This window comes from Symphalangus syndactylus, chromosome 15 (genome assembly GCF_028878055.3).
Source record: "Symphalangus syndactylus isolate Jambi chromosome 15, NHGRI_mSymSyn1-v2.1_pri, whole genome shotgun sequence".
In the NCBI taxonomy this organism is placed as follows: domain Eukaryota; kingdom Metazoa; phylum Chordata; class Mammalia; order Primates; family Hylobatidae; genus Symphalangus; species Symphalangus syndactylus.
The window spans coordinates 38,057,897-38,077,462 of record NC_072437.2 but is presented as its reverse complement, the minus strand read 5'-3'; positions in this window follow the sequence as shown (position 1 = coordinate 38,077,462).

Here is a 19,566-nt window from a genome sequence, read left to right as displayed (position 1 = left end):
ACAGAAGAAAATATTTACAGTAATGCATCTGATAAAAGACTAATATTCAGAATCTATAAGAAATTCATTTCGACAAGAAAAAAAACAACTTCATTAAAATTTTGCAAAGGATATGAACAGATGTTTCTCAAAGGAGAAACATACAAGTGTCCAGCAAACACACGAAAAAATGTTCAACATTACTAATCATCAGAGAAATGCACTGGAGAGGATGGGGGAAAGTGGGGATGGTTAATGGGTAGAAAAGATAGTTAGAAAGAATGAATAAGATCTAACGTTTGATAGCACAACAGAGTGAATGTAGTCAATAACTATTTAATTGTACCTTTTCAACTAACTAAAAGAGTATAATTAGAGTGTTTGCAACACAAAGGATGAACACTTAAGGTGGTGGAAACCCCATTTACCCTGATATGATTATTACTCACTGACTGCCTGTATCAAAATATCTCATGGAACTCATAAGTATTTATATCTATATAGACAGAAATATTAAAAATTTAAAAAATATCAAATCTCATACTAGTCAGAATGACTAATATTAAAAAGTCAGTGAAACAACAGATGTTGGCAGGTTGTGGAGAAAAGGGAATGTTTATTCAGTGTTGGTGGGAATGTAAATTAGCACAACCTTTACGGAAAAAAATATGGGGATTTCTCAAAGAACAAAAAGCAGAACTACCATTTGACCAAGCAATCCCACAACTGGCTATCTACCAGAAGAAAAGAAATTATTATATTAAAAAATCTGCACCTGTATGTTTATTGCCGCACTATGAACAATAGCAAAATCATGAAATCAACCTAAATGCTCATCAACAGAGGACTGAATAAAGAAAATGTGGTATACACACATCATACACAGCCATGAAAGAATGAAATGACAAATTTTCTGGCAACGTGGATGAAGCTGGAAGCCATTATCTTAAGTGAATTAACTCAGAAACAGAAAATCAAATACCTCAAATTTTCACTTATAACTGAGAGCTAAACAATATGTACACATGGGCATAAAGATGAAATAATAGAAACTTTAGTCTCCAAAAGGTCGGAGGGTGGGAGGTGTACGAGGCTGGAAAAATTACCTATTGAGTACAGTGTTCACTATTTGGATGATGGGCACACTAGAAGCCCAAACCTTACCCTTAACACAATATATCCATGTAACAAACCTGCTCATATACCCCCTGAATCTATAATATTTTCTTAACAAAGAATTAAAACATTACAGAAACAAGGGAAAAGTAACACAAAAATTAACTAATACAACAGAAGATGTTATAACAGAAAATAAGTTGAAAAAGGAAAATAAATGTCGGAAAGAATTGATTGCAATCAGATTTAAAATGTAGCATAAGGGGGAAAAATTACTGGATGGGATAGAGTTCTTATTTTGCTCAGAAAAAAAGTTGTTCCTCTAAATACCTCCTGCAAACACAAGGTACAGTTTCTATGTTCAAGAAGAATATTATCATTATGTGTAATTACCATACTCATTTGGAAGTTACAGATTGGGAAGAATCATTCAACCACTTTAAGAAAGGGCTAATTAAAATTCTTAAATCAAAAGAAGGAAAGAAACAACATAGGAGGAACATAAAACAGGTGAAATAATTAGAACACAGAAATTAAATCAGTACATACAAGCCAAAATCAATTTAATGAACATGTTATATATCAACTGAGTACTTTCAAGAGAAATCCTAAAATATTCTATGATACTGGCATAAAAAAATATGCTCATAAGAGCATATAAACATTAAAAGGTGAAAGTAAAAATATAGGAAAATGTGCTGAAATTTGACACTAATCAAAAGAAAATTGCACAGATATACTACTATCAGGCATTCAGTGCAAGGGCTACTCAAGATAATGTAGGTTTTACACTTTGCACAATGTTAAGGTGTAAAATTGCATAGCCATAGAATACATTTTATGCAGTAAAGTGCATAAATCATACACTTAAACTTTGATTTATTTTCACTAATTAACAGACCCGTGTAAGCATCACTCAGACCAGAAATGACTCTAAAATTATCCATAAGGGCCCCTAATTAATCCTTGGTAACTAACTCTCACGAATAATCATTGTCTCTACTTTTAACAGTATAAATTAGTTTTGCATATTTTTATATTTTATGTAGGTGGAATCCTACAGAATGTGTTTTCTGTTTGCCTTCCATTACTTAATTTTTTTGTTGTTGAAATTCATTCATGTTTTAGATCATTCATTCTCATTGCTGTTTAGTATTCCATTTTATGTAGGAAAAAAGTAACCTTGAGCTCTACATAATGCTGCACACAAACTATACATAAAACATATTCTAAACTGATAATACACCTTTAATTTGAAAGATTAAACAAGAAAAACTTCCTTTAAAAAAAGAAAATGCGTAAGATAAAAATTAGTTAAGAGAAAGTGTCAAATATTTAAGGTAACAGTATCACATAGTTAACTTGTAACTTACAGATAATGGAATTCTCTGAAGAAGAAAATTGAAGGAAATAGAAAAGATACTAAAGATTATAATTCAAGGAAACTCCCTGAAAATTTTGAAAATATTACTGAAATGGCACACCATACAACTGAGAATACTAATTCAGGATATTTCAGTAGATTAAAGAAAAAATAATTATTTGGGCCTCACAAAATAAAATAAAATAAGAGCGTGATATTTATAAGAGAAATAAAACTTGGATTAATTCAAAACTATCCGTAAGAATACTTTATGGTAGAACAACTGTATAAGGCAATGATTATATATCCAGCAAAACTGACTTTCAACCAATTCAATCAAAAAGCAAAAACTTTGATTTTATGCATGGGCCCTTCTGGAGGAATCTACTAATGATAAAATTTAAACAATCAAAATGAATTTGAGAAACTTTCACACAGATCCTTTGCCTGCTGTGGAAATGAGCACTGAGAGGTAGAAAAAAAAATAGTATATAATCATAGAATGATCTACTTTTATTATCCCCTGTATCCCTGAGGATCAGGAATGTTGGTATGAAAGAAAAGAGACACAGACATATCAAGAATATGTTTTAATGAAAGTCTCGTTGTCTTCAACTTGAATTGAACATCAATTTGAATCAATGAGTTGTCTCAAAAAGTCCTAGAAATGGTTGCCCACCAACAATGAGCATCTTGTAGTCTTGCAGTGACTTTCTTCACTAGAAGATTTCAGGCATCTTGGGGAAATAGCTTATTTCAGGTATTAAGAAGATAATATACAAGATGATGTTGTATCATATCTCAAGAGATATTTTCCAGGCATCTAGGAATATGTTGATGGTACCAAGGTTTCCACTAGGTAGAGATGCGAAGTTTTGAGCTTTATTTTGACAACAGTTATAATGGATTGGAAATAACATAATACATTTAAATAATGAGTATGTAAAATATTTAAAATTATGTAGTCACCGTCGAGAAATGATAGTGAATCAATATCTTGGAAACTGATAAATAGAATAAAGGGCAAGCATTTGTCTTGACTTTCCTGCATAAACTGTACCAAATAATACCTGAAACCAAATTATACATGAGGAAAGCATACCGTTATTATAAAATCTCAACTAATAAATGAATAAAAAAATAAATTATAAAATCATAACACCACCACAGTGAATACATTAAATTGATATAAACTACATATTAATACATCGAAATAAGTATTAAGCATCAATGGCTCCTAACATTACAGATGGGAGAAAATTAGGCATCATTTGCCTTTTGTTGTCCTACTATGTGTCACATATGTATGTGATCCACATACATATGCATATACATCACATATGTATGTGATACATATACATATGCATACACTATGTATGACATGGCTATGTATAGTCAAAGTTTGAGTCTTGCAAAGGATATTAAACTTAAGACTGATTCACTCTCTGGATGCTAGTGCCAGTTTGCCAGGAAATACAGAAAAATAAATGTTGAGCTGCACCAATAAATACAATCCGCAAAACTCAGAGTACAGAGAATACTATAATTCAAATGTCCTAATATCACTGGCAGATAGATTTTTTTTTTTTTTTAAAAGGAGACTGGTGTGCTACAGATTAAAAGGAACTTAAAATACCTACCTCAAAAAAAATAGGCAAAACTATACTGCCTAACTGTAATATCTGAGAAATTTAAAGCTATACAAATGCAAATAACAAATTTGTTTATGAGGGGAGGAAGGGATATGAAAAAAATCAAAATAGATTCTAAAGTGGATGGTACATGCCATTTATCGATCTAGGGGTGGTTACAAGTGGAAATAAGAGTGTTTGCTATAGAATAACATAATAATTTATTTAAATAACCAATCAAAATCCCATCTACAAAACAAGACAAAAAAGAAGTTAAGTGAGACATGTCAAATACAGAATATTTAAAACGTAAATAAGGTGAGTAGTTACAAAGTTTCTCAGCAGAGGAACAACCAAAGTTTCTTATAAATTCTAAACTCTGCATATATTACTACTTAACAAATAAAAGGTTATTATTGTGGAGACCCAAGAAAAGGTGACAACAAATTCTGCTTGTTTTAGAGAACTCCATTTATGAAAAAACAAAGGATAAGTATATAATATACTTACTTTATTTAGAAATTGTGAAAAATATTGTAAGAAACAACTTATATTTCTTGTAAAATTGAAACATGGCGGCAATTGTAAGAGAAAACCACCTTGTGAAGCTTTTTTTAAACATCTGAAACAATTATATTAAAATATGTTAATTACTCCTGAAATGTTCAAATGAGGAAAAATTATTGTTTTCTTTAGTTGTCTAATGTCAACAAATAATACAGTATTAAGAAAAACAGGCCAGGGGAGATGGCTCATGCCTGTAATCCCAGCACTTTGGGAGGCTGAGGCAGGTGGATCACAAGGTCAGGAGTTCAAGACCAGCCTGGCCAACATGGTGAAACCCCGTCTCTACTAAAAATACAAAAATTAGCCAAGCATGGTGGCTGGTGCCTGTAATCCCAGCTACTGGGGAAGCTGAGGCAGGAGAATCGCTTGAATCCAGAAGGCAGAGGTTGCAGTGAGCCGAGATCATACCACTGCACTTCAACCTGGGCAAAAGAGTGAAACTCCATCTAAAACAACCAACCAAACAAACAAAAAAACCCCCTGACATTTCTAAACAAAAACAAGTACTGAAACGTAAATGTAAAATTGTAGTAAAAATGTACATGCATACATGCTTATTTAAAAATAATTTTCATTGTATACACCTGCTCTTACCAGATACTGAAATTTATGTCATAAAATGGACGTATTTTGCCTTCCGTAAATATTAAGTAGATCCATACAAATAAAATGTTATTAAAAATGTAAATATTTAGTTCTATAATTACAGTATAGAAACTTTTTTCTGAATTACAATTTTGAATCGAAATGTATACTTTATTCTTTAAATTGCGTAAAGAGGGTTAAAGTGTTCTGTCAATACAGTAATTTCAGACACCCACTTATGTCAAAATGTACACACAAGCATTCTATTCTGTAATATGTGAATGAATCAGGAAATTATTGAAAAAATGTTGTGATACATAAAAGACAAAAAGAAAGCACTCTATTTGTCCATGCTGAAGTTTATGAGAATACTGGAAACACAAATTCTGGCGTGTCTAACTTAGTCACAACTCCTCCCAGTTAATGGCAAAACCAAGAGCATGAACAGCAATATCACCAAATATCATAGGAAAAGCCACAGGAAATTAGCTACCAAGATGATGACTATGGGTTAAAAACCAACACACTTAAAAACAAATACAAATTACAACACCTATTTCGACTTTTCAAAATACGTGTTTCAGGAAAATAAATCTGTGAGACTGGAATAGTGTCACCGCTTAGGGAGTGAGTAAGTGTAGACATAAGATGAAATTTGGCTGGAAGTGATTCATACCACATGATGGATTTTGAGTCAGCCCCTGAGAAATTCAAATTCATTTAATTGGCTCCAGCTTCTAGGTGAAAAATTCTTGATTTGCTCCTGGACATCTGGAAAAGTTCACACAGGAAATTAAATGGCTCCTTGTACCCCCCAAGAAAATATAGGAGCACTATTATTCATTATTTGGCAGTTTGACAGAGTAGCGATTAATCTCTTTATCAGGTTCTAATTTAAATAAGTCTATATAGCTCAAAGGTAATCAATTATAGTTTAAGTTTAGGAATGTACTTAATTATTTCTGCTGATTTTTATTTCTTAGTCAACTATACCTTCTATCCAAAGACATCTGTAATTCTGAAATTAAATGGGAGTTTGTCCAGTGAAGGGAAAAAAAACTTATCAATAAAGAGAAGAATGGACTCAAAATGCTGCAGCTAGTAGTTGTTATAAATTACAAAACGAAACTAGGGACCCTACTATATTTTAGTTATAAAAATAAACATTTGGATATAATATTGTGAAAATATCATGGAATTCTACAACATATTAATTATTGATAACTGCACTTTAGGGTATTCTATATCATTAACTATGAAATAAGACAAACATTTGATGTAGCTTTTTGGCATAAGAGAGGCAAGTATAGGAACCTAGTTAATTATTAACATTCTTGTTTATGCCCTCTCTTTGGAAAACTGTGATGTTGATCTAAAGTATTAGAGGGTATTAGTAAAGTATTAAAGTATTTTCCACTATTAATCTCTTGGGAATATAAATCAGAGAGTAAAATATAGACAATCCATAGCTGGGATCAGGAGATATCCATACTCTCTTGACTTTCTCAGAATTTTAAAATATTATCTTCTCGAAGACAGAGGGAATTTTTCGCAACTTGGAGTAAAAGTTATGAAGTAGGGGTGACTATCCTTCTCAATTGTATTAGCTTAATCTCCTGTTATGTCAGAGTAAATGGTTTGAAACAAGAAAGGAAGGAGAGAAGGAAGGAAGGAAGGAAAAAATGAAGGAAGGGAGGGAGGGAGAAAGGAAAGAGGGAAGGAAGGAGGGAGGGAGTGAGGGAGGAAGGAGCAAGCCTACTTTCCTCTGTTCTTAAGGTGGCTATCTTAGTTTCCCTAAATTAACTATTCTTCCCAATTACAATAAGTTCTCTCTTACAGCTAATGTGACTTGTTGAGAATTCAAGTAAGAAAATACTACAAACAGAAGGGACCTAAAACCCAATTTCCTCGTACCATCTTGGGATGGCAGCAAGATGTAAAAAAATATATTTTTTTGCTATACCTTAAGACCCTCAGCAATTTAAGTTTCCGTTGTCACAGACTGACATGTCAGCTGCAGAATGTTTTCTATGCACCCTATTTCTATCAAAATAGAAAAAAAATTCCAAACCCAAAGGATGAAAGGAAGGATACTTGGTGTCTTTATAAACAAAGACTGCTTGCATCCCTAACAAGTTTATAATCCTGAGGAATAACAAATGATAAAAGCTCTAAACAATGAGTTTGAGTTATACCTCCCTTGCAGAATAAAGATTGAGGCCAAAAAGCATATGAAAAAAGCTCAACATCAGAGATCCTTAAATAAATGCCAATCAAAAGCACAATGAGATACCATCTACATGAGTCAGAATGGCTATTATTAAAAAATCAAAAAATATCAGGTGCTGGTGAGGTTGTGTAGAAAAGGGAACACTTATACACTGTTGGTGGGATTGTAAATTAGTTGAATCATTGTGGGAGGCAGTGTGGCAATTCCTCAAAGACCTAAAACCAGAACTACCAGTCAACCCAGCAAGCCCATTACTGGGTATATACCCAGAGGAATATAAATCATTCTACCATAAAGATACACACACACAAATGTTCATTGCAGCACTATTTACAATAGCAAGAAGATGGAAGCAACCTAAATGCCCATTAATGGTAGAGGAAAAGAAAAATGTGGTACATATACACCACGGAATACTATGCAGCCATGAAAAATGAGATCATGTCTTTTGTGGGAACATGGATGGAACTGGAGGCCATTATCCTCAGCAAATGAACATGGGAACGAAAAACCAAATACTGCATGTTCTCACTTACAAGTGGGAGCAGAATGATGAGAACACACAAACACATAGAGGGGAACAACACACTGGGGCCTTTTGGAGGGTGAAGGGTGTGAGGAGGGAGAGGATCAGGAAAAATAACTAATGGATACTAGGCTTAATACCTGGGGTGATGAAATAATCTGTACAACAAACCCCCATGACACAGGTTTACCTATATAAAAAACCTGCACAGGTACCCCTGAATTTAAAAGTTTTTACAAAGGAAAATAAAATATTTTTTTCTGTGAGATGTATGGTAATATTCTCACGTATGTTTGCACGAAATCAAATTAAAACTTTTGAAGTATGGATGCTTTCTGGTTTTAAACCAATCAGGGTAGTTTGTTATAAATTTAGAGAAAATTGAGGAAGGACATATTAATATAATAATTTCTGCTTGTACTTACCTGCAGGAGTAGTGCAATGATTTGAATATTTGGGTTACTCCAAAATTCATGTAGAAATTTAATCCCCAATGCAATAGTATTACAAAGTACCACTTTGAGGAGATGATAAAGTCTTGAGGCTCTGTTCTTATAAAAGGGGTTGAGGGAATGTGTTTGGCTCCTTTTTGTCCTTCCACCACATGAGGACACAGCAACAGAGCGCTACCTATGATGCAGACAGTGAGGCTTCACTAGATCTACTGGTGCCTTGATCATGGACTCCCCAACATCCAGGTCTGTGATAAAGAAATTTCTATTATTTATATAATACCCAGTCTAAGGTATTATAGCTTTATTATAGCTGCCCACATGAACTGAGACAAGCTCTTAATGTACATTTTATATTAAGATATCGAATTATGGGTACTTTAAAACTGCCATTCAGTGTATATTTTATAATTAAAAAACTCACAAAGGTAAGTAGATGATTTACTTTGTAACACAGTTGCATTGCATTAAGGCATATAAAATTAATACACCTGGATACACGTATTTAATTGCTAACACAATTTATATCTGTGAGGATAGAATTACCAACAACTTTCATTTTTCCAGAAATTATTTGAATTGCATTTTAGTAGTCCCTATAAATTGTAAAAATAAATGTTGTAGTTATTGACAATAACTACAGCAATGATAACATTATTTTTCCTGATTTTTTAGATCTGTAGTTAGTTATTGAATCTGTATAAATATGATCAAATAAATGCTTAGAGATTCAAACTTTGATCAATTAAATTAGCAAAAGTCATACTTAGTGTTAAAATTCAGCCTGAAATCAGCATGTGGTAGATCCGCTGAATTAAACCAAATTTTCCACCCAAACAGGTTAATTAGTGCTAATTAGCAAACTCATTCATTTTGCTATTCTCTGCCAGACTGCATGACTCTTCTGAATATTAGACAGATGTTATCTTCTAGCACCACTGAAAATTCCCTACAGAGAAACTCTTCCCACTCCCTTTTCAACGGCCCTTTGTTCCTAAAGATTACAACTCTTGTCACCTTTGGGATAATTCCCTGGCTACACATTTTTGTTTAATTTTTAAAACATAGATATAGATTAGACCAAAAAATATAGATTAGTTCGCATTTTATCAACCACTTTTGTTCCCATTATCCCATTTTGCTCTTCTCAACTACACTCTTAAATGATTTACTGCTATTATTTTATTGCTAAAGTAAAAAGCATTATTGTTCAACCAAGTTCATGTAATTTGAAGCTTATAAGGGCTTTGGCTTCAACTCAGGTCTTCTGAGTGCGATTGTGTATCATTTACATGTACACACACACACACACACACAATTTCATTCTAAATGTAACTTTGTATTATTTACGTTGGTATAACACTGCAATGTGTATTGGAGTGTCATTTCAATAAATAGCTTTGATTTAAATTGCTCAGTAATATATAGAAAGTACTGTTCAAAGCTTTGTGAGTTCAGTAGTCATTTCTCCTCTCATTTAATGTACAGTCTTGTGAGATGTAAAATAACAATTATTAGTAGTAATGTATACAGTTTTTTTTTGCTTCCTTAAAAAATGTATCATTAAACATAGATGGGATTGAGAAGACTGAGTACAGGTACTAGAATCAAAGTTAAGTCAGTCTTCCACCTCTCTTTAATGAAAGTCAGATTTTAAGTAAGTTACTTAACTCTCAGAGTCTCCTTTTCTTTACCATCACGATGAATCATTTTAGCAAGGAAATAACTAATGCTTTGAAAATATAACTTAGAATGCTTCTCACAGTAAGTATGCAATTAGTGTTTGCTACCGTTAAATTATTATCTCAATGAAGAGACAAATTTAAGTGCTTATTCAGCATTTTCTTGTTATTTAAATAAACATAATGTTCCAAGGATATTCAGTGACCCCCAGAAAATTCAGTGCTACAAATGGCAGCACCTACAATAGCTATAAAATATTCACTATAAGAGTGAGAATTAATTAAAAAGTAATTCTTGCAGTTTGATTTTGAAAGTAAAGGCTTGAGGAGGAAATTTTGATATTGCTAATTGTGTATCTTTTGTTCATATCCTGATGTCTATTTGCCATTTGTTGGCAAAGTATGTATCTCTGTTGCACATATAATTGGATGAATTGGTATCTATCTCTCTATCTATCTAATATATCCATATATATGTATATGTGTGTGTGAAGTAAGCTACCTTGACAGCAAGAGTAACCTTCTGTCCAAGTGACAAGACATGTCCAAGTGATACTCACAAGAAGCAAATTAAGGAAATAAATATATATTTATAAAAATATATAATATAGATGTATAGAAATTTAAAATGTAAATAAAAGGTCAATATTTGAGTGTGGACAAGTAGAATATTTTAAAACAACATTTTACTGTAATTTTCTAATTATTTTCTATTATTAAATGTTGCTTCTGTAATTTCTATGTGCTTTTTGGTAGAAGCTTAATTTCACATTACACCATTGATGCCTCCTCTCCATTACTCTCCATTGCCCGGTAGTTTGTTTGCATACTTTCTTCAATGTGAAGTGCCCCAGCTCACAACGTATGTGTAGCTATTTTAATATCAGATTCTCTTGTATTTCAATAGAATACATGTACCTATGAAAATGTATGCTTCTCAAAGGCAATGATTTTTATTGTTTTTGTTACTATTATCTCATCATTGCCAAGAACAGTGTGTGATATTAAGTATATACTCAGCTAATATTTTAAGTTAATTAATAAGACAATCAGCAGAATAAATAAATGCATGCTTTGTTACTATATTGAGAAAGACCTAATTATTTTTAAACTCTAAACAAGAGTTACAAATGAATAGTTCCTGGATATTCATTAAATATTTTGAATGGATAAGTGTCTCTGCTTAAAAATGTAATCCTGGACTTACAGTACTAAGCCTAAAGAGTACAAGGATTTTAAATGATCGCCAGCCTTTTAAATATTTGTCTCAACATGCAAACCAGTAGTATTTAACAGACTCTGATAACTAAAAATGCTTTAAAAGAATGGAGTCCAGAGAGAGAATAAGAGAATGATACTCCATAGGGAAGAGATATAGAAGCTCTAAAAGTAGAATGTATGTTTACGTAAACATTTCCCACATTCTCTAAATTTCTGGTATTTGTCTCATAAAGAACATGCTTTTAGCCAACTGTCTGCCTCTGATCATTGTTGCTCATTAATACCAGTTGATTAGCTGTGGAAATAGGTTTAGAGAAACATTGTGATCTTACCTTTAATGTTGTAATAAGGTTGGCCTCCTGGGTAGAACAAATAATGTTACCTCTCTGGGCCCTAATCCTGGGCATTGAGTACTGAAAATATGTCTTTTCTTAACTTTATGAATAAATAAATAATATATGTACACATACATACATATGTTTTTATTTTTACATATATGTGTATGGGTGTGTGTGTGTGTGATGATATCCCATAGGGCCTATGGAAAATATGATCATTCCCTCTTATCTCAAGCACAATTAACTCTAGCTCCCTAAATTTTCACATAGGATCTTAATCATTCTACAGACAGATCCGTTTATATTTATTTTATTTTGAATAAAAGTATTATAAAGGCATTCTGAATCCCTTCTGTCTTCTGGATCCACCATCCACCTTTACCCTTCTTGTTTTGTGCCTCAGGAGACCATTATGACTAGCAATATGAGGGGGCTCCTGTGCCCTCTTTCTTTTTTGTACCATTTTTTATTTCATTAATTTCTCTCTTGTGAGGCTAACTTGGATTTACTGTGTCACTTGGACAGAAGGTCATTGCTTCTCTCAAGGTAGCTTACTTCATTTTACTGACTTGCTATGAATTCTAGTAACCTCCCCTTCCCCTTGTTCCTTCAGACGTGCAGGCAGTGATAATCTACCTCTTCCAGCTTAGGGTTCCTGTGCTAATCACTATGGTTTGTTTTATCTAACCTATACCTTCATAAAATAGTTCTTTGTAAATGTTCTAATTATCTTAATTTGATTATATTGTATTTGTCTAGTTGTGGCTTTGATAATAATTTACACTAGAATTATCCCAGAAAATATGAACTCGTAATGGGATTCTAGGGTTGGTTGGCTCAAATGTTCAAGGCAAAGCATGTTCAAGCCAAATTCTTGACACATAGGACTAATGCATAGCATAAGGGTTCAACAATTTCTCATATTGTCACCAGTAGTAACATAGGATGAATTATAGGTAGAAAGTATAATATTCAGAGAGAAAGTGGTTGTGGTATTTAGTTACCATAGCAACTAGAATGATTATAAAGATTGTAGAATCACCTTTCTTTGTACAGCTCTAGAGAACACAGAGAAAAGAAAGGGGTTATCAATATCCAGTGAAGCATGCACCTAGACAAGGAAGTTTTAAAAAGTTCTCTCAGCTTCTGTAATAACAGGGAAGGACCTTTAATATGAGAAACAATATACACCTTGCAGAGCTTCAGCACAAAATTGAATGCTCTCTCATTTTAGACATTTTGTGCTAAAGTACTTACTTTACTCTCATGGGGACAAAAGCAGCATCCCCCACTAAGAGAAGGGATGAGAATTTGGGGAAAGATATTGATAAGTTTAAGAACCTTGAAACTCTACATTTTCCTGAATTTCCTTTGCTCCTACCCCCATCCAGGATATGATCTCTGAATACAAACATTTTAATGGCTACATTCAGAAAGTTTTCTCAGAAACGGAGGTCAAATATACATAGATGTGCCCACATTGCCTTTCATTCTTTCAAGTCCCTAATGAGAGTCAAACACAACAAATCTCTGATGGAGAAGTGCAATTCTTGAGCCATGAGAAAATCGCCTTGACATTGAAAGACTTATAAGCCTGGGAAGCATTTTTGGAAGTGATTCTAGTATGACACATCAAAGAAGACGTAATAAAAACTTGATTTGGTCAAATGTATTAAAAATAGAATACAGCATTTGAGTATTAAAGTATTGACCAGATCGACAGAGAGCAATAATAATATACTAGTTGTGCGCTTAATAGCGATACTAAAAAAAATTAATTAGTAACATGAAAATGCTGGAATTTCCTTGTATGTTGAAGAGAATGGAGTCTTAAGAGTTAATGTTGAAATGTTAAAGCTAGTCTATTATGTACATGTTGCTCAGCTGTTCCTAAGAATATCTCCCAACAGGGCCTTCCATTACCAAATATTAAGAAGAGCGTTTTGACCTTGAAGAGCTCTGTATATCGGAGATGACTGAGAGTGATAATACACTGGACACACGTAGCCTGATGTCATTGGCGTAATAAGATCTAAAGATGTAGAAGCAAGTTGGCAATAATTAACCATCAGGGACAGCATAGTTACAATTACCACAATTAAATTACATTAGCATAAACTAAATTAGATGTTTTTTAAGCTCAGTGATTTGTGACAATAACTAATTGATCTTAGGGTTCCTAAATATTAAATAGAATTTCAGCTTCCAAAAGTACTGCTTGACTTATGTAGCAAAAATTGTTCTATGTCTGCTGAGATCTACTCAGCAGAAAACTAACTTGACTATAATAATGGCTAGTCTAATAGCCAGGTAGGGTTTGTTAGATATAGACTGCAAATGGGAGCTGATTTTTGGTTACTACTATAGTTTTTCCACCCAGAGTAAAGATTTGTAGCAGTTATCCGGTAAATGAATTTTTGGTCTGATTCTCAAGTAGGTTTAGTGAGGCAATTGTTTCCTTGAATTATTTCCCCAATTCTGAAATGAATAGTTGGAACCGACATATTTGATGCATAGCAGAATACTCACTTTGATTTCTTAACCCATGGAGCGAGGGAAATGTGCCCAAGTGGAACTTCCATGTTTGAGTCTCTCTTTCCTTCAGCCAAGATTGTAAACCAAAAGTATTGCCACATTTGTGCAGGAATTGCAGAGATCAATGTCAACTAAAGTCTTTATTTTTATTTTACTTTATTAATTTTAATGTTTGTATCCATGGGTTTTGGGAAGGCAGGTGATATTTGATTACATGAGTAAGTTCTTTAGTGGTGATTTGTGAGATTTTGGTGCACCCATTACCCGAGCAGTATACACTGAACCCAATCCATTTGCCTGATCTCATCCATTTAGAATCTTTAGAGATACATGCCTGCTAATTTCGACCATATCTCCCTTTAACTCATCTATTTGGCCAATGAACAGTCCACTAGTTAAGGTATATTATCTGCGACTTTGGTATTCAGTCATCCAGTGCCTTGCTAATGACAGCTCAACAAAATTTCTTAAATGAGGGCAGAAACTTACAAATATTGAGGTCTGGATTCAAACCTCAAACAATGTCAATTCCAATGTGTTTTATTGTCAAAGCAAATCCAGAGGCTATCTCATAGTCAAGGGATAAAGAAAAAGACTCAAAATGTTTATGGAAGGAGCAACAACATTACAATATAAAGTTGTCTGCATATGGGAAGAAGTGGGTGATTTTCAACAGTTTTGTACTTTGATATGAAAGACAATGGTTGTGACCAATGATTAACTAGGTTTCCTCCAATTATACTCTTGCTCATTAATATTAGTCAAAGGAAAATTTCAGAAATCCAATGGAGACAAGATTGCAAGAAATATGATGCTGTGGGAATAAGGGTTTAGGTCACATGTTCAAGCAAAGTAGATATCACAGTCAAAGTATTAGAAGATGCCAAGGAAAAAACGGAATTTGTAAATGTACAGGACACAAATAATTTTACATCATCATCAAAGGTAGAAATAATATGGGAACTATATTCTTATTCTTTGTTACTCACTTATTATTTTCATCTCTGTTTTACTCCATGACCTTATATAAAAACCATTATGTGTGGCTAACATTTAATTTTCAGGTGGGGATATGGCTAAGCAAATATCATCATACATTAACATGGTTTTGGTCATCCTTTGAGTCAAGAACACAAATTTTTAATCTAGAAAAGAGATCCAAGAGGATCCTGAAAATTTACATAATACTGTACTGAATATTTGCCTGTTATCTCCCAGGGTTTCAAGAAGCATGGACTGAGAGTTATTCAATGCTTTCTGGCTCTCATTTATTTTAGTCACAAGATGCTCTGGCAGTAGATCAGAGAAATGGAGGAGAAGGAAGTAATTTTTCTTAAGGTATCCTACTGAACAAATTCCTTCTTCTAAGGCCATTGAAGTTATTACCAATATTCAGCACTGCGCATTATATAGAATTTCTGGTAGCTATAAATAATGCAACCTTACTACAGATGACATGTTCACTCATGAACAGTTTAAAGGTATTCACAAAAGATCAAATCAGCAATAATGTTTTCAGTATATATTTTGGTGAATTTCCAAAATGCCTCTATTATTATTTATGTTTTATTAAATAACTCTCAGAATATATTTTTAAAAATCAATGAAACTAAATATTTGGCATAAACAAAAAATGATAGACTATACTGTAACCATTACCTTGTCTATAGTTTCTTTGGATTTTAGTGGTGTACTGCAGATATATATATTTTTAATTAACGTGAAAAGATTGGTAAAGTTTCAGTAACTTGCTTCTTTCTGGCTTCACATCCTTTGAGACGTGCTTTCAGAACCAATCATTCCCTCAGCTCTGGATACCTGTCCTGAGTTGCATCAATTTTAATTTCTCTTCCTATTAACCCAGAAGGGATACAGTTCTCTTAGTTCAACACCATCTCTACACAAAGAACAGTTCTGCATGCCCTTCAGAGAGCTCCTCGCATGACGTTCATAGTCGGTATTCAGAGGAAGGGGTAAAGGAAGATGGTAAAGCCATATATGCATTAGTGGGTGGGTTTCCAGGAGGCAAGTGAAAAGGACATCCTGGAGGGCTTGCTCTGAGCAATTAGGGCTCAGATAGTTTGAAAGGGGAAGGAAAAATATATGGCAGAAGAACTTAGAAGCCGAAATGGGTTTTTGCCAAAAACATTAACATTTAAGTATTAAAAATAGCATGATCTTATGATAGAAAATAAAAGCTGAGCAATTGCAATCTTCATTTCCAATGTAAAGAATGCTAATGTTCTATCATACAGTAATGAGCATTCCATACAATACGTTTAAAGCTTAAATGATTTTTGGAAACCTTGAAATCTGTATTCCTTTTCTTGGTAAGTCACAAATTATACTAACACGTTAAAAAGCATGATGAAAATCTAAAGAAAAAATACTTCTTTAAAATCACAAAAATCCTTCAGAAACACAAAAGGTAAACATTTCATGGATGTGGAACGGTGAGAACTTACTTGTTCTTTGAAAGTATATATTAAAATATACTTATCTGAGGTAATATTATGTGTCATATAATGAGGAAAAAATTGTGTGTGAGATTGTGTTACTAGTAACAGACATCTGGAACATATTTCTTTAAGTCAGAGAAATACTGATGGAATATAAACAGAAACACAAGAAGTGTTTGGATAAGATGAGATGTGAAGAATCAACAAAATGCTATTTATGCAAAAATAAAATAAGAGTCAAAAAATGTAATATAGTTGGAAAACCAGTTATCATAGGATGGTGATTTAGAATTTGTATAGAATAAATATTTTTTTGACAAACTCTTAGATGTAGCTACTTTAAAATACATTTTAAAAACCTAGTGTATAACATGTTAAGTGCTTAAGTGCTTTGCATGTTATATACTATTTAATTTTAATCACCATATCCCAGGAAAAAATGAGTATCAAAAATGAGAAAATTAAAGTTTAAAATTTTTGTTATGAAATATAACATTAGATTTTGCCACTTTCTCTTTTATCTTATTGCTCTGCCCCACGGCTTAAGGCTAAGTTGTATTTTAGAAAAAAATTGCAACATGTTCTGGCATGAGAGTATAAAGCAAATGTTACTTTTAGATTTGAGTTTGATTTTATGGTAGCTATTTATAATTTTCTGTTGAATGTCACAATATTTAAATTCATTTTTTCCCTTAATCTATTGGTTTGTCCTGATTCTTAAACAAGTGGGATAGAAGATGTATATTCTTTTTTATTATTTTTATTATACTTTAAGTTCTAGGGCACATGTGCACAACCTGAAGCTTTGTTACATATGTATACATGTGCCATGTTGATGTGCTGCACCCATTAACTCGTCATTTACATTAGGTATATCTCCTAATGCTATCCCTCCCCCCTCCCCCCACCCCACAACAGGCCTCGGTGTGTGATGTTCCCCTTCCTGTGTCCAAATGTTCTCATTGTTCAAATCCCACCTATTAGTGAGAACATGCAGTGTTTCATTTTTTGTCATTGTGATAGTTTGCTGAGAATGATGGTTTCCAGTTTCATCCATGTCCCTACAAAGGACATGAACTCGTCCTTTTTTATGGCTGCATAGTATTCCATGGTGTATATGTGCCATATTTTCTTTATTCAGCCTATCATTGATGGGCATTTGGGTTGGTTCCAAGTCTTTACTATTGTGAACAGTGCTGCAATAAACATACATGGGCATGTGTCTTTATAGTAGAATGACTTATAATCCTTTGGGTATATACCCAGTAATGGGATGGCTAGGTCAAATGGTATTTCTAGTTCTAGATCCTTGAGGAATTGCCACACTGTCTTCCACAATGGTTGAACTAGTTTACAGTCCCACCAACAGTATAAAAGTGTTCCTATTTCTCCGCATCCTCTCCAGCACCTCTTGTTTCCTGACTTTTTAATGATCACCATTCTACCTGGTGTGAGATGGTATCCCATTGTGGTTTTGATTTGCATTTCTCTGATGGCCAGTGATGATGAGCATTTTTTCATGTGTCTATTGGCTGCATAAATGTCTTCTTTTGAGAAGTGTCTGTTCATATCCTTTGCCCACTTTTTGATGGGGTTGTTTGTTTTTTTCTTGTAAGTTTGTTGAGTTCTTTGTAGATTCTGGATATTAGCCCTTTGTTAGATGATTAGCTTCCAAAAATGTTCTCCCATTCTGTAGGCTGCCTGTTCACTCTGATGGTAGTTTCTTTTGCTATGCAGAAGCTCTTTAATTTAATTAGATCCTATTTGTCAATTTTGGCTTTTGTTGCCATTGCTTTTGGTGTTTTAGACATGAAGTCCTTGCCCATGCCTATGTCCTGAATGGTATTGTTTAGGTTTTCTTCTAGAGTTTTTATGGTTTTAGGTCTAACATTTAAGTCTTTAATCCATCTTGAATTAATTTTTGTATAAGGTGTAAGGAAGGGATCCAGTTTCAGCTTTCTACATATGGCTAGCCAGTTTTCCCAGCACCATTTATTAAATAGGGAATCCTTTCCCCGTTGCTTGTTTTTGTCAGGTTTGTCAAATATCAGATGGTTGTAGATGTGTGCTATTATTTCTGAGGGCTCTGTTCTGTTCCATTGGTCTATATCTCTGTTTTGGTACCAGTACCATGCTGTTTTGGTTATTGTAGCCTTGTAGTATAGTTTGAAGTCAGGTAGTGTGATGCCTCCAGCTTTGTTCTTTTGGCTTAGGATTGACTTGGCAATGCGGGCTCTTTTTTGGCTCCATATGAACTTCAAAGTAGTTTTTTCCAATTCTGTGAAGAAAGTCATTGGTAGCTTGATGGGAATAATATTGAATGTATAAATTACCTTGGGCAATATGGCCATTTTCATGATATTGATTCTTCCTATCCATGAGCACGGAATGTTCTTCCATTTGTTTGTGTCCTCTTTTATTTCACTGAGCAGTGGTTTGTAGTTCTCCTTGAAGGGGTCCTTCACATCCCTTGTAAGTTGGATTCCTAGGTATTTTATTCTCTTTGAAGCAATTGTGAATGGGAGTTCACTCATGATTTGGCTCTCTCTTTGTCTGTTATTGGTGTATAAGAATGCTTGTGATTTTTGCACATTGATTTTGTATCCTGAGACTTCGCTGAAGTTGCTTATCAGCTTAAGGAGATTTTGGGCTGAGATGATGGGGTTTTCTAAATATACAATCATGTCATCTGAAAACAGGGACAATTTGACTTCCTCTTTTCCTAATTGAATACCCTTTACTTCTTTCTCCTGCCTGATTGCCCTGGCCAGAACTTCCAACACTATGTTGAATAGGAGTAGTGAGAGAGGGTATCCCTGTCTTTCAAAGGGAATGCTTCCAGTTTTTGCCCATTCAGTATGATATTGGCTGTGGGTTTGTCG